Raw genomic sequence first — 27654 nt, 5'->3', positions numbered from 1 at the left:
ATAGGATGAAAAGGTTTTACTTTGTGTTAATTAGATAAAATGTATTATGTATGAACAGAGTCCAGAGCATTTACTTAAGTATGCATCAGAGAAATTAAAAATATACATATGTATACCGAAATAACACTATCACAAATGGACTGAATGTGATTTACAATAAAGTAGGCTTCATAAACTGCCTGTCAAGGACTTTCTAGGCGCTGAACACGATGCCAGACTCAGATGGGTGAAGCTGTTTAAGTGTCCTTCTCAGTTTTTATTGATTGCTCTGATATATGAATTAAATCCTTATTCCATTAGAGGGCTCTAAAGCTGTTAAAATGTAAATCAGTGCTTCCAAAAGAATATAATATTTTGTTTACATACGCCATAAAAAATGGAAATTGATCAACTCATTTGGAGAGTTCAGCTGAGAACATGGAGAGCCTTTCAAATGTTTAAGAAAATGCATTTTGCTCTCTATACGGAAGCTCGGGCAGATACATAGCAGCGTGTCCTTGATGGTGTCGGCGGCAAGAAGGACAGATATTAATCATACTGACCAATTGTCTGGACTTATGAGAGATACCAAAAGACATTCTCATCTCATCTTAATGGAAGTTATTGGGATATGAGGGCATTGCTCGCCTGTAAGTACAAATCTGTCACATATTGCCTACAAATACAATATGGAAGCATAGGAGCACTTATAGACTACAATGTCCGGGTTTATAGAGAAGTTTTAAAAGTCCTTATGATTTATCTTTAGGAGTAAACTGTTCTGTCCCATAATCACACTGCCTTTCAGAGAGAAAGTGATTCGAGCAAACTATTACTATCCCTTTACAAAGTATACATAAAAAAGGGAACCACAGTGACGGTAATGTATACTGTATGCGCCACAATGTGTAGGATCTACATTAGTAATGAACAAAACAGTTCATATCAACAAATTCTCCTTCTGGGAGGGACTATCCCTCCACAAACTATTCCCCACTATGCTGGCAGATTAACATGGCCGCACATCACATGCAACCATGATAATTTCACATATGCACCACTACTGTGAGTATTGGCACATGCACAAATGATATGCCTACAAAGATGAATCAGAAAACATGTATGAACCGCTAAAATTCATTTAGCTGCGCATGCAAATTTGTTGATGCTGATTCATAGGCATATCATCTGTTCATGTGCAGATACTCGCAATGACAGCGCATGTGCAATGTGTATCAAGACTGCACCAGATATACGGACATGTTATTCTGCCGGCAGACGGAGCATCTAAAGCTGTGGGGACGTTCCCTCACAAATGTAAATTCATTCAAATGAACTAATTGGATTCATACAAATTGATTTGCTCATCACTAATCTATTTATTATGTTTAATACATTGGAGAGGATTTATCAAAACTATTGCAAAGCAGAAAAGAAGCAGTTCTTATAGCAACCAATTAGGTTCCAGATCTAATTTTTCAGACACTTAAAAGAAAATGTAAGCAGCAACCTGATTGTGCCTACTAAGCATACACTTCATCTTTCCTTTTTTTTCTTATATCTCTCCCATGGCATATAATATATAATGTAGCATATTGTGTATGCATAGGAGGTACATTAAGATCAATTAGGATTATAGGCCATTGGTTTCCAAGGACCTAAAACATCTCCCGCTGCACACATGGATATGAAGCCATAAGGATATAGCAAAATAAGAACCCTTTCCTATTATTGATTAAGCAACAAATGCAAAGTCAGGGTCCTTTTATATGGGCCCTCACAGATCACAACATATACCACAGAACTTAATGGAGTGGCAGGTCGAGCATGTGCACTACGGCTCCGTATGTCTATATGGGACTGCTGGAAATAGCTGAGCGCTGTATTAGGCTATGTTCTGCAGTTTAATAGAGAATATTTAGCACATACTTGACCTTCTGCTGCATTTCCTCTAGCATAAAGATGAATCAGGGGTTCTGGAATGGATGATATGTCCCCACAGAGCCCCAGTCTCAATATCATCATATCTGTCTGGGATGACAAGAAGAGACAGAAGGATCTGAGCAAGCCTAGAACCACAGAAGAGCTGTGGTGAGTTCTCCAAGATGTTTGGAACAACCTCCCTGCTGAGTTCCTTCAAAACCTGTGTGCATGTGCCTAGATGAATGAATTCTGTTTTGAAGGTGGACACACCAAATATTGATTTGATTTAGATTTCTCTTTTGTTCATTCATATTTGATAAAATGAATAATTGATAAAAAAAAATAAACTATTAAGTCTTTTTTTAAAGCATTCTAACTTTGCAGCATTTTTACACACCTGCCTAAAACTTTTGCATAGTACTGTAAATCATACACAATTCCTATTATACCAGTAATAAATCTGTGAGAATACCTAATTTGAGAAATAAAGCTAGCATCATATGCCTTGACAGAAATTCTCAAAGTGTGATTACAGTTATTCTGTGTAGCCCAGTGCACCCTCAACCAAGATCCTCTTGGCTTCTATGCCCTTCCCCTAACCTTGACCTTTAAAAAGACATAAGACCTCAAGCATCAATTCAAATGCATGCTAATGGAACGCGTAGCAGAAGGCACACCCTAAGAACCAGCTGCCTTTGGACTTTAAACTTCAAACACCTCTCATAATTTGGGAGTCTGTCACTAGAACTCATCTGCTGACATATTAGATTGCTAAATGCTGAGAAGGTTCCAAAAATCCCCCCAGCAAACTGAGATCAAGACATGATATGATATCATGGGAGCAGATAAAGGGAGTGCGAAAAACAAAAGTTGTGTCAGGAAGGTAATAAACGACGGTGAAAAATAAAATAGGAACTGAACAGCTGTCAGCGGGAGAAAAATGACTTTGCCAGACAGCAAAAATAATGCAAAGCTTTTAGATAAATGGATATTGCATAACCATTTGGCCAATGGTAAGACTGAATGCAGCGCTCATTAAATTGTTGTGTTGCTGCTGCCTTAAAGAAATGACAACATTCTCAAGAACAATCCTTTAAAAGTGGCAAATCATTACATACATAGTTATTTGTGCAAATGTAATCCTTTTATCTCTGATGCCACGTTAAAAATAACTGCTTCAGGAACAAAGCACATTTAGGAAGGCAGAAAACTCAGAGCAGACCTCTTTCTCAGGTGTTATAATGCGCGAGAGGACAGATTTATATGACAACTCCAGCCAAACCAAATATTTCGGAAATGACAACAATTAACCCTATACTTCGAACCCCCATTCCCCCCCAACATGCTCATCAGGGTGCAGGAAGCTGGTCTGGCGTGATGTTTGGCAGAGCTCTGCTTAAATACCTTTAAATGGGTTTATACAAGAATGGGAAACCCCCTCACTTGGCCGGACTTGTAAAGAAAAGATTACTTATCTGCCTACATGCTCTGGCTCCTCTCTTCTTCTCCGCCAGGCTTGCAATGCTCCTAAGGGCTCCCTTGATGTCATCATCCGTTTTGACATCACTGCAGCCAATCACTGGACATGACAGAGATCAGATCCCCTTGCATCATATCTGTAAAGAATAAATTAAGGCAACTGGACTTACTGTAGATTTCTTGAAAACGTTTCACTCGTTCTTCCAACAAGCTTTCTCAATTCTGAGTGACTGTACAAGAATTCTTTGGGAATATATATGTAACTTAATCAACATCTGGTAATTATACCCAGCATGGGGTCAGAGGTCATTATACCCAGCATGGGGTCAAAGGTGTTGATTACCAGATGTTGATTCAGTTACATATTTATTCCCAGAGAATTCCTTTACAGTCACTCAGAATTGAGAAAGCTCATTGGAAGAACGAGTGAAACGTTTTCAAGAAATCTACAGTAAGTCCAGTTGCCTTGATTTATTCTTTACAGATATACCATGACCTGGATAAATGAGAACCTTCACAGACCCTTGCATCATGTTACCATTTGTCATGACATAAGCAGATCTGGTCTCCACTGAAGCCAGTGATTGGCTGCAGCGATCTCAAACCAGTTGTTGACATCAAGAGAGCCCAGAGGAGCATCGCAGGCCTGGAGGAGTAGGAGTGGGGAAAAGTAAGTCAGAAATCTTTCCTTTAGAGGTCCGGCCAAGTGTGTGTCATAGAATTGCTGGTGAAATACCAGCAGCATTGTACAGCAGCAAAGTGGATGAGATGTAAACCAATTTCATCTACATGATGTGTAAAAAATCTGACAAGCATATTGACCTGTGTAGTGGATATTAAATCTAAAGCATGTCAATTTATGCTATGGATTTCCAAAACACAAACACAACAAAATCCGTACCAACATGCATCTCTTGCAGAAGATTTGCTTAAAATTTTTCTGCAGAAATTTAACCTTGGCCCAAGGTTTTTTATAAAAAAAAAAATGTTAAAAAACTTTGCGACCGGATGTTAGCATTTTATGCAACATTTTTCTTCCATTTGTGGTGCATTTTTGCAGTCAGTGGTGTTTTTTTTTTCTCCAAAGAACAACATCCTCTACACATTTTTCTATGGATGAAAAAAATAACTTCATGACATTTTTTACAAGCCAAAACACAAGTTGCAAAAAACTACGGAGGGAATTTATCAAGCCTTGCACTCCAGTATTCTGGCTTCAGGGCTTTTGTGAATTATAAATACAAACATTAGCGTTTTGCGGAGCGCACATGGCCGGCCCTGTGATAGAAATGCCTATTCTTGTCCGTGGCTGCGGATAAGAATAGGACATGCTCTATCTTTTTTGTGGGGCCACGGAACAGAAGTGCGAATGCGGACAGCACATGGTGTGCTGTCCACATCTTTTGCGTCCCCATTGAAATGAATGGGTCTGCACCCGTTCTGCAAAATTGCGGAACGGATACGGACCTATTCATGAGGACGTGTGAGGCATTTTTATATGCCTGCTTTAGTAATAAAAATTCCTTGGCGAAAGATGAGGCCAGGCCTCTTAATACATTTCTTTGATCTGTGTTGTCCATGTGCCAAACATTGAAACCTATGACAGCTAGAAGCTGGCGTAGATTTAATTAGATTTCATGGCAATTTTTGGGTGTGGCCAGAGCAGATTTTGCTGCAAATGCTGCAGAATTCATCCTTTGCAATGGATGAAATCTGCAGTAATTCTACAGCAAATTTTAATTATGATCCACACATAAGAGTTGCTGATTTGTTTTGCAGATTGGTCAATGACGTAAATTAATGCCGCACGTGAATCCATTCTTTGTCTCTAAGTTACAAACCCATGATATTGTGAGTCTTCATGCACATGGTCATGTCTGTATTTCAGGTTGCAAAATACAGATATCTTCTCTCTGCACTCTGCATTTTATTTCATTCACAATACAGACCAGAATAGGACATGTTGTGGTATGGCCAAATGGATCTGCAAAAAATATGGATCTGTACATTGCCCCATAAAAATGAATGCGCCAGATTGCTATCCGCAAAAATATCTGTATACTTACACATTTTATAAACGATTTCACTATCTATTAGCTAGAATGTATTCTCATTATCATTTCTTCACATTGCTTACATTTAAAGTAGCTTTGCAGAGTATGGCCTCTTGCACACGAACGTTGTGTGCCCGTGGCCGTATTGCGGCCCGAATACGGCGGGTCCCCAATACACGGGCACCACCCGTGTGCACTCGGATGCGGACCCATTCACTTGAATGGGTCTGCAATCACAGAGATGCGGAACAGAAGCGCGCATCGGAACCCCGCGGAAGTTTCTGTCTGTGCCTCCGCACCGCAAACAAATAGAACTTGTTCTATTTTTTTGCGGTGCGGACGGATCAAGGATCCATTCAAGTTGAAAGGGTCTTGATCCGTCCCGGCCGCCACATGGACGTTGCCCGTGCAAATTTCGGTCCCCAATGCACGGAGCGGATGCACAACGTTTGTGTGCAAGAGGCCTGCAGATAAGAAGCTAAACCTGAACTTCCCGCACGGCAACTCTGTGTCTCTTTACTACTCTATGTTGAAATATTCTAGCTATAAATGTATTCCCATCATACCTATAGTTAGCATTAAAAAAATGAGGTCATTTGTTTAATATAGTAGATTTGGCAGCCACAAATCAATATTACAATATCATTGCTTTTTTTCTGCCCGAGGCAAAAAAAAATTCAACGGTATGCAACATCACCTCCAGTTAATTAACATTACACGAAGTGTGTGGGCTGCCAGGTTGCAATGCAAAAGCAGCTGTAACCGCCACATATGTTTTTAATATTTTAACTAATGACTTGATGTTGGTTCCACTTATTCCTTTAAATTCCTACTGATACATTCAAGGGATGAAAGCAAGATGTTTGTGCAGAAAGCAAATTTCACTTTGAGCCGCAGCATCCAACCATATTGTTATATTAATAACAGATACATCAGCTGTTCGGCAGGAGTGCCTTGGAACAGGATTTTTGATTTATGACTTGCTACACATCATGGGGTTAAACAGATGCAATAATTCCTTGCCGCCATCAGCCTGGAGAAAAGACCTCTCTCGTTTTGATCGAGCCTCGGTGTAATTAAAACACGATGAGCCCTGGAATTAAGTACTAAGTATTGAATTCAAGTGGACTGATCTCTAACATATGCTGTGAATACAGTATAAAAACGTGGGGTGGGGTGTAGCTGGCGCGAATGGTGTGAAATATTTACATTCCTCTACGGTTTATTAACCCAGCATATATGCAGAAAATATTTTATTCTTCTAATTCATCTTAAAGAGGCTCTGTCACCCGGTTCAAGCCTACCCTCGTAGGCATATAGCCTGGTAGGGCTGATGACACAGAAAAAAACCATACCTTTATTTCTCATGTAGTAGGTCCTGTGTGGGCAAAAAAGTAACTTTTCAAAATATGCAAATGAGGAATTTGAGCACTTGGAGGTGGGCTTATGCTTCTGTGACGCCACCGTTCCCTACTAAAGTCGGCCTTCTGAACCTAATATTGCCCCTGTGTCCTTTGATTGATAGCGCTAGACCAGTGATATCCCGCGCCTACGCACTTGCTTCCATGATGGCGCGTGCACACTGGACATACACACAAGCCAGGAAAGAAGGAAAAGATCCAGTGTGCACACGCCGGCATGGAAGCGAGTGCGCAGGCTCAGGATATCAGCACAAGACCGGCGGGTCTAGCACTGTCAATCAAAGGACATGGGGGCGGGATTAGGTGTAGAAGGCCGGCATTAGCAAGAAACGGGGGCGTTGCAGGAGCAGTGCTTCTTCGAGTGCTCAAATTCCTCATTTGCATATTTTACTAATTTACTGAGAAATAACGGAATGTTGTTTCTCTGTGTCATCAGCCCTACCAGGCTATATGCCTAGTAGGGTAGGCTTGAACCAGGTGACAGAGCTTTATTTTTTTTTATGACAATAGGGGATAAGCAGTCGATAGACATTCACTTTTTTCTTGTTTTTTACATGTTGAATGCTATAAAATAAAGAACAGTGGAAAGAACTATTACCATATTAGGCTACTTTCACACTGGCGTTTTGGCTTTTTGTTTGTGAGATCCGTTCAGGGCTCTCACAAGCGGTCCAAAACGGATCAGTTTTGCCCTAATGCATTCTGAATGGAAAAGGATCCGCTCAGAATGCCTCAGTTTGCCTCTTTTCCGTCTCCATTCCGCTTTGGAGGCGGACACCAAAACGCTGCTTGGTGTCTGATGAAACTGTCCGTCTGACACAATCTGGCACAACAGAAAACGGATCTGTCTCCCATTAACTTTCAATGGTGTTCAAGATGGATCCGTCTTGTCTATGTTAAAGATAATACAAACGGATCCGTTCTGAACGGATGCAGACAGTTGCATTATCTGAACGGATCCGTCTGTGCAGATCCATGACGGATCCACACCAAACGTGAAAGTGAAAGTAGCCTTATCTGTCAGCAAGTATGACTTATGATGTCGATGCTGATGGTATTATATTTGTAGGCACATTTTAGGAAATGACAACTACTGTTTGACTTATGATGTCGATGCTGATGGTATTATATTTGTAGGCACATTTTGGGAAATGACAACTACTGTAACAGGTGTGGTCTTCAAAGGACCAGAAATAATCTGCTTGAAGATCTAATGGAGCATTAATGAACATGCAGCAAATGGAATTGGAAGATGACCACACTTGGCTTCAGTTTGGTATGTTTGTACAGTCATGAGAAGACCTCTTGCTTACAAAATGCCTCAGCAGAACCAAATACCACAGTGCACCACAAAATAATGTTCCAGCAGCACAAAATACCTCCCAGAAGATGCACCACTGTAGTGGCCAGCACCACGTTCTGTCATTTACTCCTGTTGCCTCAGGATAACAATACAGTTGAATTTAGGACTCAAGAAGGCACCTGCAGCTGCCGGCCAGGGATATAGGTGCTTGAAGCTCCCGGCTCTAGGAGCATCAGATCATTACTTTCTTGGCTGGTGGCCATGTGGAGGACTCAGGCATCGGCCCACCAGTTTTCCTGTAGGGTCTATAGCCAGTCCACCCCTGTGTGATCCAACAAATTTTGTCATATGGACAGGAAGCCATTCTCTATTCATTCCTATGACCGCCTTGATGTCAGTCTCATAGGAATGAATGGAGAGATTGGATTCTTGTCCACATGGCTGATTCTGTGGGATCCAGCGAGTCTCATGAGCCAACTGTTGAAAGTAATGGAGGCTGAAAATAGATGAATAAATTGATAATCAGTTTTCACACTAACAAATGGGAGAGCCCATATCAATGGTGAATCTGTTGATGACGATGGGATTGCCTGATTATCTTTTGGGCATGAGGGTGTGCTGTCAGGGACATGGTGTCAAATAGGATTGAGCAAGTTGGACTTCAACATGTTCGATCCTTTGTCATCAAGGACAATAAGTACTGTTCATGCCTGATCATTGGGCTGCAAAAAGAGTCCTTACTCCTCTCTGCCCATTAAGAACTTGGACGATCGCCAGAACCGAGCGTGCATGTGTATGACGAAGTCAGGAAGAAAAGCTGTCAGCTGAACTAGCAGTGTCCAAGAGCTAGGAAATGTGTATGGCCAATTTTATAAATGCTTTAATAAAACAATAAAAAAAAATAAGAAGAAGATTTACCTTCCTATACTTACCCTGACAATATTTATCTAGTAATCAGTTTGGGAAGACATTGACCATTGACAGAATCAGCAGCTTAAGAGGTAGTCACCAGGCAGGTGAAGTGGTGGGACAGCAGCAGGGATAGCACAAGATAGCATATTTTATCCAGCATGTCACCCTTGGCTATTCATTATCTAGACAGTTTTATGACTGCCATGGATATCACAGCCTAAAAGATTCTTATGATGGATGGAGAGGAGAAGTTCAGAGATTCCATAGAGTAGTGCTGCGTATTCCAAGCCCTTTTCTCAGTCATTCATGCCAATGGCATTTTATCTATGATTGATATACAAAGTAAACAACTGTGGAAGCAAGAGTGGAGAAAATATTTCCCAGAGAAGAATGGGGGGGTGGGGGGCTTAGTAAATTGCCCACCACAATTCCCTCTGACTTGTAGTAACAGTAAAAACTAATTAATGGGAACAAAAAAAGCCAACCCTGCTGTTTTATGGTTGTGGTAGCATTCTGGAACTTGTATACTTCTGACTGCCAGCCAAACAATGCAATACAGATCACAGCGCTGCTACCAGTTGTGTCCCGGGAATGTGTTTTCTTGCCTTGTCAGAGGAGGAGGGGGGGCATCCAAAATATCTCTTCATTTTATGCTATGAGGACATTTGAAGAATAAACCTGGCAAGTGCACATTATTGGATTTAATATAACGAAATAAAAAAGGTTTACTCCACAGACAGCAGACTTTCTGTGCCATGGCAGAGAATTTATACCATAGATGATTGCCTGTAGAATCAGTAACAACGAATGATGCCTACATATTGCAGGATTTATTTTCTTTAAAATAAAAGGCTCAAGGACATTAAAGGAATTTCAAGGATTTGAAGAAATGCATATGAACAGTTAAAATGACGGTAACGGCCATAGGGCTTTAGAACATATACAATAGTATAGTAAAATTAGAAAAGCACTTGCACTAAAAACAAAAACATTTTCCAACTTTACAGCAAAGAACATTATGTAGTGAGCAGAATAGTTCATAGTAACAATCTGGACAACAATTGCCAGGGAGAGAAGCCTTTAGAAGTATACCAGCCAGTGCTACCTACAGTACAGACCAAAAGTTTGGACACACCTTCTCATTCAAAGAGTTTTCTTTATTTTCATGACTATGAAGGCATCAAAACTATGAATTAACACATGTGGAATTATATACATAACAAACAAGTGTGAAACAACTGAAAATATGTCATATTCTAGGTTCTTCAAAGTAGCCACCTTTTGCTTTGATTACTGCTTTGCACACTCTTGGCATTCTCTTGATGAGCTTCAAGAGGTAGTCCCCTGAAATGGTCTTCCAACAGTCTTGAAGGAGTTCCCAGAGATGCTTAGCACTTGTTGGCCCTTTTGCCTTCACTCTGCGGTCCAGCTCACCCCAAACCATCTCGATTGGGTTCAGGTCCGGTGACTGTGGAGGCCAGGTCATCTGGCGCAGCACCCCATCACTCTCCTTCATGGTCAAATAGCCCTTACTTTCAAAGTTTTCCCAATTTTTCGGCTGACTGACTGACCTTCATTTCTTAAAGTAATGATGGCCACTCGTTTTTCTTTACTTAGCTGCTTTTTTCTTGCCATAATATAAATTCTAACAGTCTATTCAGTAGGACTATCAGCTGTGTATCCACCTGACTTCTCCCCAACGCAACTGATGGTCCCAACCCAATTTATAAGGCAAGAAATCCCACTTATTAAACCTGACAGGGCACACCTGTGAAGTGAAAACCATTTCAGGGGACTACCTCTTGAAGCTCATCAAGAGAATGCCAAGAGTGTGCAAAGCAGTAATCAAAGAAAAAGGTGGCTACTTTGAAGAACCTAGAATATGACATATTTTCAGTTGTTTCACAGTTGTTTGTTATGTATATAATTCCACATGTGTTAATTCATAGTTTTGATGCCTTCAGTGTGAATCTAAAATTTTCATAGTCATGAAAATAAAGAATACTCTTTGAATGAGAAGGTGTGTCCAAACTTTTGGTCTGTACTGTATATAAAATGCAAGTAGCTGCTTCATAGAAGGGATGAAGACTCATGAAAGTGAAGCCTATTAACTAAAGCTGGCCATACACTTCCGATGTTCCTTCAGACTCCCCATACACATACATTCACATACATGCTTGACACGGTGGATCGTGCATATGTTTTCAATGAGAACAGGGGAGTAATGCTTCGTTTACACGGCCCGACAGAGTAGGAAATTACTGGAAAGGGTCCATTCCTTCCTAATAACCGCCTGCTCATCAGTAGAGATGAAGCACCTCATGTACATGCAGTGATCACCTCCACTGTAAGAAGGAGAGAAATGACTACGGCAATCGCTTGTCCTCATATACATTCATTGTTTCCAGGCTGTGTTCTCACAGTATAATATGCTGCCTAGAATTATTGAATGATATAATGTTGTGCATGAAAGACAAATTCACCTGATGAACGGGTGTTCTGCCCATTCATCGAGTGATTGTCAGCATATTTACGTGGCCTATTATCAAGAACATTCGTTCCTAATAATTGGCCCGAAAATTGGCCCTTGTAAACCCCCCATCAGTCACTGCCAGTCTTCTCTGGAGACAGTTTAACCTGAGAATAAAACAATTGAATATATTGACATCCAACATGGCAGCCTGAACTTGCTTTCCCCTGACATCTGACATCACTGAGAATTGTCAGGCCCCCCATATACATTAGATAGGTGACCCATAGTGTTGAGTGAGTCAAAGCATCCAAAGTGGAATTTGACCTGAAAATTAGGGAAAATGCGATTTGTCACAAAGCCAAATTTCCTCGCATTTCATAGTGACAAATAATTTTTCCTAAAATGGTGGCTAGAGTTGTCTTAGAAAGAACAAAAAAAACATACTCACCTCATCCACTTGCTCACGCAGAGACAGTCCGCTTCTCTCTTGAGTGGGAAAGACCTGTCAAAGGACCTGCGCTGAGCGTGATGTCGTCACAGCGCTCTCCCAGCGTGATCACATGATGCATGCTGTTTATATAGGGGAGATATTCTGCTGGCGAGTGAGCAGCCAACAATTTTGCTCATTGTTGATCACTGCCCCCATTTACATTAAGCAATAATTGGACTCAAGCATTCTTAGGAATTATCTGACCATTGGCCCATGTTAAAGAGCCAAGACATGTTGTTTGAATGGCAGCTCATTTTTTAGTTTTCTTAGTCAGAAAAACAGTTCCAAGTGGGTTCACATGAAAGAAACTGATAGACTTACACTGGTCTCCAGACTAGGAGAAGTCTTGCAATACCAAATTATATCCTATATGATTCTCTTGGCACAAGTAATGGGTACTGCAACATTATATACCATGGTGCTGAGGTCATTGAAAGCCCCTTATCTGAAGCTCACAACTGAACTGAATGTGCATTAAAAAATGTATTTATTTATTTTCTCTTCCTACCCCCCCCCCCCACAGGAGTGAACTAAGCAGTAGAAGCGATGTCGATAAGCTATTACTGTTTCTGTTCTTAAGAAAAAGAGTAAAGTAAAATGGAATTGTTGAATTTTTGTAAATTATAAATTGCCAGAATTGCCACACGCGTTTCAAGGTTGACAACAGCCACTGAAGAAGAGGTGTGTAAACCTTGAAACACATATGGCAATTCGATTACAGTAACTACAGACGACAATCTGAAGGAAACGGCACGCTGCAATCTGTAAAGAGATGACGTATGGGACGCCACGTGAGACGCCACCAGGTACGTGATCGCCATTCGAAAATACGGGATCACCACTCGAAAGTTCTGTTTGAATTTTAACACACTACTGAAGCCTACATTTATGTCGAACTAGTGGAAAAAGAAACTATCGCTGATTAAGCGTGCGGTCTATCCTGTTGAATAAAAACCACTAGAAGTGGTGAAGACACAGCAATGAGACTGCTTATCTTTGTCCATATGTTCTTTCATCTGCTAACAAAGAAAATATGAGAGGTTTTATATGCTAACATTGGGAACAATATTTGGAAGACCTTTCTACAATTTTTTTCAAATTTTTTTCAGTTTTTCTCTTGCATTCCCTGTGGTTTCCTACAAATAGTCGATGCCTCTTGAGATCTTAATTGACACTGTTCTATCATCAGTTTCAAGAGTCGATTACAACATCGATTTATAATAAAAAATTACGGAATTTGTTTTTAAGTGATATGTTTTAATTGTTAATTTTAATGTTATGATGATATGTTTATATAAACTTTTTTGATGCAACACCCTATGACTTGAGTGCCCGTTATCTACACATATTTTTTTATAAGGGACACTTTTTGTCTAGTGGGTGCGTCATGTTGCCCCTGATGACAATGATCCACCTCGATAAAGAAAAGAGCATTACTGTGTGTAAACAACAAACCCTAGAGCAATTGATGCTTTTCAGATACTTCAAGTGAATTGCTAGATGATAATCATGTAGAACAATGCCAAAAAACATTTAACGTCTTTAAAATATGAAGTGCAGAAACCTCTTGAATTGTAGCCGAGGCCAGCTATGATTCACCGGCGAATTAGTGCTATGCAAATCTGAAATAATCACATTGTGATCAACTATCTGCTTCCTGAGTTGTTCTGTAAGCCTTGCAGAAATAGATGCAACCAAATCTGATGTCTCCATTAATGAACAAGATAAGTGCAGAAACGGAAGGTGCAGGGATTTTAGAACAGGCACAGAACCCCCTTACAAGCAGTGCTCTCACCTCCCCAGTCGACACATCTGTTAACGCTCTCTGCTGGCAAATTACTCTGCTGACTAAAGTGCCAAATACCTTGCTGGTTATAATTTTCATTGCAATCACATTTAATGTGATTGATAATCATCTACCCCTTAGTGGCCACACACATTTTAAAAAAATTGCATTCCAAGAGCTATAACTTTTTTGTTTTCTCATCAATGTACTTGTATGAGGTCAAATTTTTTGCAAGACAAGTTATAGTTTTTAATGCACCACTTTAAGTACATGTAATGATTGATTAAAGCAAGCTGTTTAGCTAAAAACCCCTTTGTTTACGTCAGTAAAAAGGTGTATTAGTGGTCACTCACTGGGCACCCCACTACTGGGACCCCCAAGAGTAACGAGTAGTTTGTAGTAAAACCAAACTGGTGAGTGTTTTCATAGAACAATGGTCAAGTAGGCGTGCTCCCATAAAGGACTTACAGACACATTGAGTATTTCAGTGGTAGACTGGGAACTTAAAGTGGCCCTGGAAAAAATACTAAAAGTCGCCCTGATTTGTAGTCGGATCCAAATTAATGGAAGGCAGGGCCAGCAATACTGTATTGTGGCACATTATACCACCCCAACAGAGCCAAATACCACAGTCCATCACAAAATACTGCTGTCAGCAACATAAAATACATTCCCAAAAACTTCTACTGGCCAGCCATTAGGAGAGCTCAGGAGGCCGCCTGAGCATCGGCCCACCCGGAAATTTCCCTGTAAGGTCTATGGCCAATCCACCACTGAAGTAGATTTTGAACTACCACATTAGTGATCCATGTGAATCCTGGTAGTGAAGTCTGTGGCAATGTAAAATGTATTACCTAGTCTGTGAATAGGTGATACATGTTTACTGCATTTATTTGGATATTGATTAATATTTGACAACATCTACTAATAACTTTGATGCTTGTTCAGCTGACAGATATTTCTCTGAATCCAACCAAAAGGGAACAATCCACTGCTAGACACCTCTACCAGCAGCTTCTCTCCCTTGAGAACAAAGGATCGGCCATGTTGAGTCAGAACACCTAGGTCCACCAACTGATTCATCTGATGTTCATTTTGTGTATGGCCACCTGTATTGCTGGCCATTTTTTGCTTTACATATATGTACTGTTGCTCTGATGCATTTGGTGGGTATAGTCAGTGCATGAAAATGTAGCTAATTAAAAAATATATATACATAATTTTCATTCCACCTATGTATTTTGCCAGATATGTGTTTTAGGCATCATGCACATGGTCATTTTTTGCAGATTGGATGTGGACCAATTCATTTCAGTGGGGCCGAAAAACATGCGAACAGCACACCATGTACTGTCTGCATCTGTATGTCCATTCATAGCCCTGCAAAAAAGATAGAACATGTCCTATTCTTGTCAGTTTTGCAGACAAGAATAGGACTTTTCTGCAGGACCAAACAGTCATTTGCATGAAGGGGTTGTGCAAAAATGGGGTGTTGGCAACACCCCCCCGCCCCCCGCCCCACACACACACACACACACACACACACACACACACTTGGCCGGACCTGTAAAGAAAAGCTTACTTATCTGCTTCCTGGCACTTGACATTGGCTTGATTGGCTGTGGCGGAGACCGGATCCTCTTGCGTCATGTGACCATTTGTCATGACGTAAGTGGAGCCAGTCACCACCTCGGCTAGTAATTGGTTGAAGCGTTGTCAAGCTGGATGTTGACATCAAGGGAGCCCAGCAGAGCATCACCGGCTTGGAGGAAAAGAAAGAGGAGCCAGAGCAAGGAGGCAGGTAAGCAATCTTTTCTTTACTGGCCTGGCCAGGTGGGGGGTTTGCACCCCTCCCCCCCATTCTTGTATGAACCCCTTTAAAGATGTTTAAGCAGAACTCTGCCAAGCATCACACCAGACCAGCTTCCTGCACCTTGATGAGCATGTTGGGGGGGGGGGGGGGGGGAAGGGGTTGAAAGTATAGGGTTAATTACTGTAAGCCACTGTCAGGTAAAGTGTGTGTGTAAGTGTGTGTGCAGCCACCCCCACCCACTCTTGCACAAACCCTTTAATATGGTCATCAACACCTGGACAATCCTGACCCCTGCTGTATGTACTGTACATCTCAACATCATTTGCACTATTTTTGGAGCTGCCTGTGTGTCGCTGCAGCCATCAGTACATTGTAATCTAATCTTTTTACTAATATGTCATGTTGCACTTTGTGCCTTTATCTGGGCTCCCTTCATAGGATAATACATCAGGAATATCTGGAAATGCTGTGACCTTATTTCTTGGTGGCTTCGTACAAACAAAAAGTATTGGGTAAATATGAGCAGAATGAGATAATAACCAGTTAAATATGCAAAAAATATTGAAACACCCAGACATGAGGAGACTGTGCTATATTGCTTGTATTTCATGTCATGGCAAAAGATGACGTTGGCAATTTCTTTGAGTGATAATCATGTTTAAATGGAGGCTGACACCTCCAAAATCTGTGGGAAACATAACTCTACCTTTCTCTGGTCCTCTAATCCTGGCTTCTCCTGGCTCTGGGATCTCAGGGACTGTCAACCAAATAATAGGCAGAGGCACTGGGCGGCTTTACTGGCGGAACAATGGTGCACCAGATGGAGTGGCCCCACCCACTGTGCACCAAAAAATGTATTTGCATAACAATAAAAAGAGGCATTTCTCAAGGTTAGAGGATTGGATTTTAGCATGAAAGATATGGTTATGATTAGGGGTACCTATCCAGATTTGCCACGTGGGCATATTGTGGCAGATGGGCATATTGTGGCAGATTTACTATAGATTTCACCCCTTTACATGGAAAGGTGTGAGAACTGTGGTGAACATCTACAGCAGAAATTGACAAGTTGTGGAGTTAAATATTTTTTCCTTGGCAGATCTTCATTGTGTGTAGATAAAACATGTCCTATCAAAACTGACTGCAATTGCGTACCTACTCACACGATTTTCCCGCGCCGCACCCGCATCCTATCCGGCCCTCACACGCGACGCCCGTGTGAAAGAGGCCTAAGGGGCCAGGGCTGCGTGAAAAATGCAGAATATAGAACCTGCTGAAATTGAAAAGAATGGGTCCGGATTCAGTGCGGTTGCTGTGTGTTCACTTCACACATTGCACCCATGCGGAAAACTCGCTCGTGTAAAAGGGGCCTAAAGGGGAAATGCAGCAAACTTGACCTTTTGAGGCGTGTAGACTCCTTAGTTGATCAGTAGTGACCCAGGAGCATAGATTCTTATCATGCGCCAGTTTGGTCTTGAAAGATCTGCCTTATCACAGATCTGGGTGCTTGTGGCAATGTGCTGATGAGCACACTTTTCAATTTTTTTAAGTAGTGAAAGGTCCACATTAAAATAACGCTATAGTATAGAGCATGTTATCCCTGGTGGGCCTTCTCTCTTCATATTTGTTGTAGAGACATTCAAATGCTTTATTGAATATACACTGTTCCTTATTTAATAATGTGAGTGCAATGACATATTGTCAAAAACTGCACCAACATTTGGCACAATTTGATGCATTTTTGTTGGAATTTTATAGAAAACCTCTCCGTCTAGCTTCACCAAATTTTGAATTTTTGGTGGAATTTTATAAAAAAACTACACCTAGCTCGCTATGGGGTGGGCTTAATGGGACAGGAGTGGTGAAAGGCAGTGGTCTAAGATGCAATGTTTTTAACCAAAATTGTGCAACGGTTTTTCTGTCAATTTTGTCTCAAAGTAATCCAACCATAGTGTTAGACAAAAGTGTCTATCCCTGAACCAGATATATTATCCAGCCTGAGTCCCTGCTATTATTCTGGTGCAGGTCTAGACTCCTGTCTGAGCTTAAAGGGGTATTCTCATCTCAGATAATGATGGCATATCGCTAGGATATGCCCCCATTGTCTGATAGATGTGGGTCCCACCTCTGGGACCTAAACCAATCTCGTAACCGCAGCCAGCAAAGTCCCACAGTGCACACTGTCTATGCGGCCTCCAAAAATAGTCGAGCGCTGGCTCGGCTATTTCCATTGGACCCCATAGAAATCAATGGGAGCGGTGGCCAGACATGTGTGGTGTGCTCCTGTTCACTTCTATGGGGAGAGCGCTTGGTGGTGGCCAGACCAAACCCAGGGTCCTCCAGCCACCACCTTCCCCTCCCTGTTCTTGATATAGGTGTGGTTCCCAGCGGTGGGACCTGCACCTATCAGACAATGGGGACATATCCTAGCCATATGCCTCCATTGTCTCAGATGGGAATAGCCCTTTAAGGATTAGAAAATCTACCCCATGTGTATTAGAAAACTATGTACTGTAACAAACAGATCACCAAGAAGGAGGAATACAGCACTAATGACTCTGCAGTACATTAGGTCACATTTGGTGATTGTGAAGGTAAAGCTTTTTTCCCTATTAACATTGTATGAAAATGTATGTGCAGTTCCCCTTTAAATACAAAATATATATTAAAATATCTGGGGTGTCTGCTGTGTCTTCTCAAAACTCGATATCATGGGAAAGGCAAAGTGGTTGGGAGGAACAGAGAGCTGATTAGACGAAGAAATACAGCCATTTCTGGAACAAATCAAGGCTGTGATATTCAGAGCATTTCACAAGTAGCATCCAGACTCCTCTGTTTTAATTCTATGCAGATGTCAAGCGAATAAAACGAAAAGCAAGACTCCACAATTTGCAAAGTATAAAACATAGCAACGTTACGTTCTGTGATCAAGTGCTGTATCTTTATTGCAATCTAAACATGTCGTTAAATTGGCCTTTCAATCCATGCCCCATTTGTGGTTACTGTAATAAGTGTTGGATCTGCCGCTTAAACGCTGAAAACAGACTCACGTCTCCGAGCCAAGATTCTGTACGGCCAATCAATTCTTTCTGAAGTAAATCAATATCATCCCCAAAACTGAAAATAAAACATCACTTAGAATTCTCCGACAAAACTCGTGGCCAATTCGAATCTTTCATGTAAATTAGACCAATATGGCTCGAGATGATGAGCTCATATAAGAAAAAATTCTGGCTGGGGACAGAACTGTGGCAGGGATTGCTTAGACAAGTGGAGTCTTTTATAGGGCATAAACAAAGAACGGTTACTGCCAGCCGGTTCCGGTGGTAAACCTCCATGGCCTTTACTGCTTAGTGAATTACTCCTGCAGTCATTATGAGCTTCCACATAAAGGAAAAAGTGCACTAGTAAACCCTTCGTTGCCTTCTAGGTGTCTAAACTAAGCAGTAGGCTAGAAATCTGAAAGGACAAGACCTCCATCCAACCATACATGTTCACCTCCAGACAGAAGGTATGCGGCAAACATTAAGCGTCAAGCAAAAGCTCCATAAAGGATACAAGGCACTAAAAGCAGAGCAACAGAAGAACATCCAGCTGTCTGCATGTACAAGGGCGGCTGCGGGATATCGTGCTGCAGTGGATAAGATATAAGGAGGCGAGAAGGCAGGACATGAGGGTAATGCAGGCAACGAGAGGTGCAATCATAAATCCTGGTGCAAACCAGCTGTGGAAAGAGGCACAATATGTGCATTATACGGGAGGGACTGTGCAGGATCCCAAAGAGCCCAATAGGAGGATGCAGGGAGTACATGTATCTAATGGAGGAAACATGAATTGTCAGCTGCAAATGAAGATGATTGAGAAGAAGTGATCACCGTGATATAACTATATCATGATTAGTGTTGAGCAAATCAAAGTCCACAAAGTAGACTTCGATCCGAATTTAAGAGAAAATTCCATTAGCTGCGAAGCCAAATTTCCTTGTGCATTGTGGTATCGATTTTCCATGAAATAGTGTTAAAAAACAAAAAAAGATTCATACGGCCACCATCGTGAGGGGACGGCCACCATCGTGAGGGGACGGCCACCATCTTGATTGAAGATCTCGCACTAAATCCTGTGCACGGTGACGTATGACATCACCACGACGGCCGATGTGATGATGTTTCACGCTAGATCTTCAATCAAGATGCATCGCGAGCAAATGGATGAGGTAAGTATGATTTCATTTATTTATTTTACACCGAATTATTGCGATCAGCTGTCAACACGGCATCTGAGGAGTACAATGATGGGGTGAGGCGCAATCGCTGTTCCCTGTCACTGCAACTACCGAAGAAATGTGCTTCATGACAAAGTCATTTGTCACAAAGCAAATGTTTTTGTAAAATTCGGCAAAGCAGACAAATGAAATTTGTAATACTTCGCTCATCTCTAGTCATGATAGTTATTATTTGTGTAGCTTCCTAATATAATCTTTCAAATTTTTGCTTCCTGTAAACAAGGCGATTTCAGCTCTGAATGAACACTGACGATATACAAGTCAATCAGCGCTCATTTAAAGGGCCTGATGCAAAGTGAATGAAGAATGAATGATCAACATTGTGATAATTTTTTTCCAGGTCCTCCACACTGTGCATTCCAAATCTGTTTGTAACTGTTATGTTCAAATATAATGTGCCTGGTTCACCAGCAGGTGGCAGCAAATATGGCAGAGCTATCTTAGATAGAGTGGAACCTTCCATTCCATTCTAACCCCCCTCTGTGGAGAAGTGGGCTAGTCCCACTTCCTGCAGAAATGGTGGGGACAAGTTCGAGTTAGTCTAGCTTATCCCCTGCTGGCCATGGAGGCCAAAGCTTAGAGCCTCAGGGGCCAGGAGGAAAGTTCCCTGGCCTAATCTAGAGACAGACCATACAGAGAGAAAGTACAGCATTAAGAAGAAAGCAAAGATTCTATTTAAGCCTGTCAGTAAAGCAAAGCTAGATAGAAACAGATGTAGCAGAGTCGAGTTTGCCTACCAGTTTTAATTCTAAAGCCTGCTGGGACCAAGACAAAGCTTGAAAATTGTGTCTGATGAACGTTTATTCAAGTAAAGCTGCTGTTCAACTATATACAAGTTCTGGACTCAATCTTTCTTTCAAATTCCTCAATTATTCCCCCTATTTATTGCTTTGGAGCCATGCCGTATCCAGGTAGGAGCACCGTGACACACATAAAGGGACATGCGCCCGTTGCACAATCATCAGAGAAATAAGCATTCATTGCCGATATTGTAAACATAGAAACATAGAATGTGTCGGCAGATAAGAACCATTTGGCCCATCTAGTCTGCCCAATATACTGAGTACTATGGATAGCCTCTGGCCCTATCTTATATGAAGGACGGCCTTATGCCTATCCCATGCATGCTTAATCCCCTTCACTGTATTTGCAGCTACCACTTCTGCAGGAAGGCTATTCCATGCATCCACTACTCTCTCAGTAAAGTAATACTTCCTGATATTACTTTTAAACCTTTGCCCCTCTAATTTTAAACTATGTCCTCTTGTAGCAGTTTTTCTTCTTTTAAATATTCTCTCCTCTTTTACCTTGTTGATTCCATTTATGTATTTAAAAGTTTCTATCATATCCCCTCTGTCTTGTCTTTCTTCCAAGTTAAGGTCCTTTAATCTTTCCTGGTAAGTTTTATCCTGCAATCCATGTACTAGTTTAGTAGCTCTTCTCTGAACTCTCTCCAAAGTATCAATATCCTTCTGGAGATATGGTCTCCAGTACTGAGCACAATACTCCAAATGAGGTCTCACTAGTGCTCTGTAGAGCGGCATGAGCACCTCCCTCTTTCTACTGGTAATGCCTCTCCCTATACACCCCAACATTCTGCTAGCATTTCCTGCTGCTCTATGACATTGTCTGCCTACCTTTAAGTCTTCTGAAATAATGACCCCTAAATCCCTTTCCTCAGATACTGAGGTTAGGACTGTGTCACTGATTTTATATTCTGCTCTTGGGTTTTTACGCCCCAGGTGCATTATCTTGCACTTATCAACATTAAAGTTTAGTTGCCTGATTTTTGACCATTCCTCTAGTTTTCCTAAATCCTTTTCCATTCAGTGTATCCCTCCAGGAGCATCAACCCTGTTACTAATCTTTGTCTAGATTATCTACCTGTATGAAGCACTCCTTTGGGGGTTCTGCTTTAAAGAGGACCTGTCACCTTTCCTGACATGTCTGTTTTAGTATCCACTTGCATTTCCCATGTAATAACAATTCTGGAACATATTTTCATATCACTCTATGTACTGTCATTCCACTATTTTTCCTACTAGAAATGCATGAATGAATTGCCTGCAGTTTGCAATGAAGGTCCATTTGAAGGTTACTAGTCGGGGTGTGTGTGTCTGTGCAGTCTGACTTTATCCAATCAGTGAGGCCGGTGCAGAGACACCCCCTGAATGGTAACATCCATATGGACCTTTATTGCAGACCGCTAACAATTCAGTCATAAACTTCTAGTAGGAATAACAGAGGAATAAGCAGAACATAAGTCATAAGAATAGATGCTCCAGAATTGATATATACGTGGGAAATATAAACAGTTACTAAAGCAGACATGTCAGGAGAGGGGGCAGGTTCTCTCCCCTATGTACAGTGATGGGTGCAAACATAAGGCCATTCAGATTTGCATTCTGTCTTATTGCTGACAACATCCTACAGGAGATAGCAACAAGAAGCAAGACTGTGCTGTGTAACAGATTGCAGGTCCATCTGAGCAGCGCTCTCCTCAGCTGCTGTCTTATAGCCTTTGCTTCTAATTGTACTATAAATACGTGGCACTAATTTCGCAATGCAATGAGAACTATCCAGGCAAATACTAATCCTTCAGTAGCTAAAACGCGGTAATTCTGCCGGCTGACACTGCAGGATACGAGCGTAGTGTTATTTATTATCGCCTGATATTTATTATCATACACGGGTAAATTATGGAAAAATTGCATGCAGTGGAATTTATATTGCTTCGAAATGCAGCACGTCCTGTATGCTGTATTCACTGCGCTCGCCTCACCGTACTTGTATACTGCATTATCCGACCTCCCAAGCGTCCCTCTTTTGGAGGGACAGTTCCTTTTTTGACCCCAGTCCTTCTGTCCCTCTTTGCACCTTAACATGTCCCTCTTTTTGATCTGAGGTATAGATTTTCATTATTACATTTATGATATTGATCCAGAAAGTGTTTGTTTGGTTCCTATCTGTATATTAAAGCCCGCCCTGTATATTATTTTATTATATGATGCAATTAGAATTGTTGATATTTCTATATTCAGATCTTTTTGCGCTATTGCCTAAGAGGGAACTATTGCAATGTACAGATATGCAGGAAAGATAGATCTTTCACACAATGAACCATAAGGGAGGTATGCACATGGTAAAGGGGTCACAATGTGGGCATAACTACTGAGAAGGAGGCACATATCTTGGCACAAATACTGTGAGGCGGTACATATCTGGGCCTAAACTGCGAAGGGGGCACCATGTTGGCATGACTACTGTGTGGTGGCATAAAGGGGAAATAATTACTATGTAGGGGCATTTAGAGGACTAGATAGGGATTAGGTGTGTATAGCTGGGGATTATCCATTATATCTAAATCCCAGATTACTGAGGTGTAACTAAAATCAAGTAGACCAATTCACTGCTAAAATGATGGAGACTATCAGTTCACTGAGGGATTAGGTTACCTGCTACCCATTGGAGAGAGGAGGTGGGAGGAGAAGTACTGGTTGAGACGTACAGAGACACTGATGTAAGTTAAGTAAGTTTTCTATCTCACCCAGTACTGGATTCACTGCTACACTGCTCAGCACTGCTGTATAATGTTCTCTGTGTTATTGCCCCTTGTGAGTGGGGAGTTCTTCGGAACTGAAACTTAGGGGTGCAGGATCTCTTTTTCCCTGTGTGTGATATATATGAGAGACAACTAGTCACCACTAAGAGTGGGTTCACATCTGCGTTCTGGATTCCGTTATGGCTTTCTGTTATAAAATGGTTATAGCGGAAAATAACGGAATCCATAAGATGGAAGTCAAAACGGAATCCTTTAGAAGCATTCCGTTTTAATCTGTCTTAATAGAAGTCTATGAGGAATCATAACAGATCAGTCTGTGTCCCGTTATGCAAGACGGAAAACAAAGTCCTGTTGACAGGACTTTTTTCTCCGTTCTGCACAACAGAAACCAGACGGATCCATTATACTTCCCCATAGACTTCTATTAAGATGGAAAGCAAAACTGAATGCCTTTTAAAGGCTTCTGTTTTGCTTTCCGTCATAATACAACTCTATGGGCAGCATAACAGATCCATCCTTCCGTCTTATGGATTCCGTTATTTTCTGTTATAACCATTTTATTGAGTTCCGTCCTAGGGGCTCAATACCGGGAAAAAACTGATCAGTTTTATCCCCATGCATTCTGAATGGAGAGCAATCCGTTCAGGATGCATCAGGATGTCTTCAGTTCAGTTACTGTACGTTTTTTTTTACGGAGAAAATACCGCAGCATGCTGCGGTATTTTCACCGTCCAAAATTCCGGAATATTATTTTCCATTGAAATGCATTAATGCCGGATCCGGCCCTAAGTGTTCTGGAAAAATGGATCCGGTTTTTCGGTCTGCACATTCGCAGACCTTTAAAAATGGGAAAAAGATAAATACCGGATCAGTTTTTTCCCGAATGACAATCGGAGAGACGGATTCGGTATTGCAATGCATTTTTGAGACGGATCCGCATCCGGATCCGTCTACAAATGGTATCCGTTTGATACAGAACTGCCTGCCGGAATCCAACAACGCAAGTGTGAAAGTACCCTTAGGGCTGATGTACACAAACAATTTTTGCGTTCCATATACGGGCCGTATACGGAACCATTCCTTTCAATGTGTGTCCGCATCCGTTGCTCCGTTCCGTGGCCCCGCAAAAATTCTGAGGCATGTCCTATTCTTGTCCGTTTTGCAGACAAGAATGGGCATTTCTATAATGGTCCTCCTGTTCCGATCTGCAAATTGCGGAAGGCACACGAGCGGCATCCGTTTTTTGCGGATCCGCAATTAGCGGACCGCAAAAAACGACACGGTCATGTGCATGAGCCCTTAGGCTGGGTTCAGACCTGAGCGTATTTGATATGCGCATTTAACGCGCGTTTTTATGTGCGTTTTTTGCAATAGTAAACGCGCGTTTGAAGCGCGTTTGTGTGATTGACTGCAGTGTCCTATGGCCACAAACGCGCGTCAAAACGCCCCAAAGAAGCTCAAGAACTTGTTTGAGCGTAGGGCGTTTTTCAGCGCGTTTGAACGCGCTGTAAAACGCTCAAGTGTGAACCCAGCCTCAGAGATAGAGAAAACTGGTGAAGGATATACGTGCATATTTTATATACACGGCCGCCAAATGTGTAAAGTCACCTGAAACAATAGTTGCACTTTACTATATGGGTTTCGCTGGACAATATTCTATAGACATAATCTTACTGAAACAGGGGATACATTGTATGAAAGTTATTATAGATAACATGAAGCAAGCACTCTAGTATGAGTCAGGGTAATTTGGCCAGAGGGCAATGCTCCATTGTTGTAGTCAAATTATTTTCATGTTACCTTCCTGTAACAAGTGTTTTTGGCAGGTACCACTTATATTAGTGAATGGATAAAATGTTAGAATGTTATATGCCTGAGGACATATGAAAATTGTGTCAAAAATGTCTTATATTGAACATATTCCTGTATTTAAAACATTTATAGGGCCATTTATCAAAGCTGGTGTAAAGTAGAACTGGCTTAGTTGCTCTTATCAACCAATCAGACTCCACCTTTCATTTTGCACAGCTCCTTTGGAAAATGAAAGGTGGAATGTGATTGGTTGCTGTGGGCAACTAAGCCAGTTCTACTTTACACCAGTTTGATAAATGACCCCCCTTAGTAATTGTATCTCACCATTGCTTGAAACCACATTTATAAGGCACCTGGGAACTGATAGACTTCACTTGCGTGTTCACGTCTTGTGACAGATGTGCTCCATTACATTGTGCACTGGTAAATTCATATGTCTTTGTGCCCTGCTAAGCCTTTGTATAGAGAAATATTCATCAATAGAAACCTGTCTGCAAATTGACATTTCTAGGTACCTGTGAAAACAAACTATGAAATCTTGACCCTTCACAGTCAGCATAGCTCGGGTAATCTCAAGGTAGTCTGAGTTCCTTAATGGTAAAAATGCAGCAACTGACCTAGCTATGGATGTGAAAAGAGAAAGCAACGTGACAAGTATCTGCACTCAACACCAGGAGATTTATCAAAACTGGTGAAAAAGGAAAGCTGACTTAGCTGCCCATAGCAACCAACCAGATTGATCCTTTCATTTTCCAAAAGGGCTCATAAAAATGAAAAGTGGACTCTGATTGGTTGCTATGGGTAACTAAGCCTGTGTTCCTTTACACCAGCTTTGATAAATCTCCCCCACATGAAGATTTAAACTGCAAAATGATGTGTTATTGTTGGTCAAAATTCAACTCTTCTATTAAAAATATCAAGCACTGTACCTAATGACTAGGTTCCTCAGACTAAAACCCCTAGAACATTTTTACATGGCAGATTTTTGGGAAGGAAAACTTTTATGTGGCAGAAATTTGAGGTTGACCTTTGGATTTCTGCAGTTTGATTTGCCAAGGATCCATGTTTGGACCCGGGCCATTAAATGAAGTTAATCCATGTGTGGTAACCCACCTCAGAAGTCCACTTCGGTGGACCCCAGATTTCATGCAGATTTCTAGCTGGAATACCAGACGGTTTTTCGGCCTAGTTACTAGACCATCCTGCGTTGTTACAGTGGGCTTGCTACCCATGTGCGCACATGATTTCTGTAAAAGTAGCAGCAAAGGGGTGGGGTAAAAAGTAATGGACTGCACTTTAGCAATTAGACTGTTGGGAGAAGCCTATGTAATGGGATGTTGAGGTAAACGAACGAAAACTAATTAAAACCACCAGTTAAAATGAATATTTTATTAAGCAGAACAAGGCTCCATTGTGGCTGAGAACGCTTATCATTAAACTGAAACAATCAAGAGCGTCTGACTATTCTGCGGAGTCCCTCTTGTTTTGGTTCAATATTACTAGTATTGTAAGTGTGATAATTATTGTGCGTAAAAATGATGTGCTAGTTATGCTTGGATCCTTTATTGGTCTTTTGGTGCCTACTTAATCAAAATTTTGTTATAAAAGAAAATTAGGTTCTAACAGCACACCTTTATATAATAAATTCTACAAACGGGGAAAAAATACGGAGAGTTTTTTTATTGGGCCCAACAGAATAGTATGGGAACCAAAGCAGATGGGCTCAGACTTTTCCTCTATTTGGCAGGTTAAAGTTCATTGGTCTCCTATGTAATTAAGCGTTGGGGCCTAACTACTTCTCGGATATGTTCATTGTCGTTAATACTGACTGCTCGTTTTCAAAAGGGATTTCTACAGTGTTCGCATTCCTGAACAGCAGAACATTAATAAGCCCTATCATCAAGTGCTACATTATGAAATCCCTCTAAGGATACACTTGTGTTGCAACATGTGCGTATAAGTTATGCTAAAGAGCAAGTTGAGACACTTTTGGACATTAATATATATCAAATCCTGTGCATTGTCAAGCTAAATAACAGTGGTGAAATATGGAATGTGATTTTACTGTGTTTAACGGTGTCTGGATGACATGCCGCTCTGGCTACTAGGGCATTTCAAGTTAAAGGAGAAGTAAGATGTCATCTATGTACAGAAATGCCTTCTAGAAGGTAAAATGCGAATATCAAGTAGTGATGAGCAGCATAGGCAATATTCGTTTTCGCGATATTTTGTAAATTCGCATATTCTAGAATTCGTGATTTCCAGTCATTATTTTCTTGATTGCAAAAATCGGCAATATAATTTGCGCGTATTGTGCGCACAATACAGGCGTGGGTCACTTTTGCTACATTTTTCAAGCTGCTAG

General features: G+C 41.2%; 1 protein-coding gene across 6 annotated transcripts in view; it reads right to left on the bottom strand.

Annotated features, from left to right (window-relative positions):
- TENM3 (teneurin transmembrane protein 3) overlaps positions 1-27654 on the bottom strand; it is a 1407247-nt gene that overhangs the window by 767039 nt on the left and 612554 nt on the right. The gene's annotated exons all lie outside the window — the stretch shown is intronic.

Source organism: Bufo bufo, chromosome 2 (genome assembly GCF_905171765.1).
Source record: "Bufo bufo chromosome 2, aBufBuf1.1, whole genome shotgun sequence".
NCBI lineage: Eukaryota > Metazoa > Chordata > Amphibia > Anura > Bufonidae > Bufo > Bufo bufo.
This window is presented reverse-complemented; position numbering and strand designations above follow the sequence as displayed.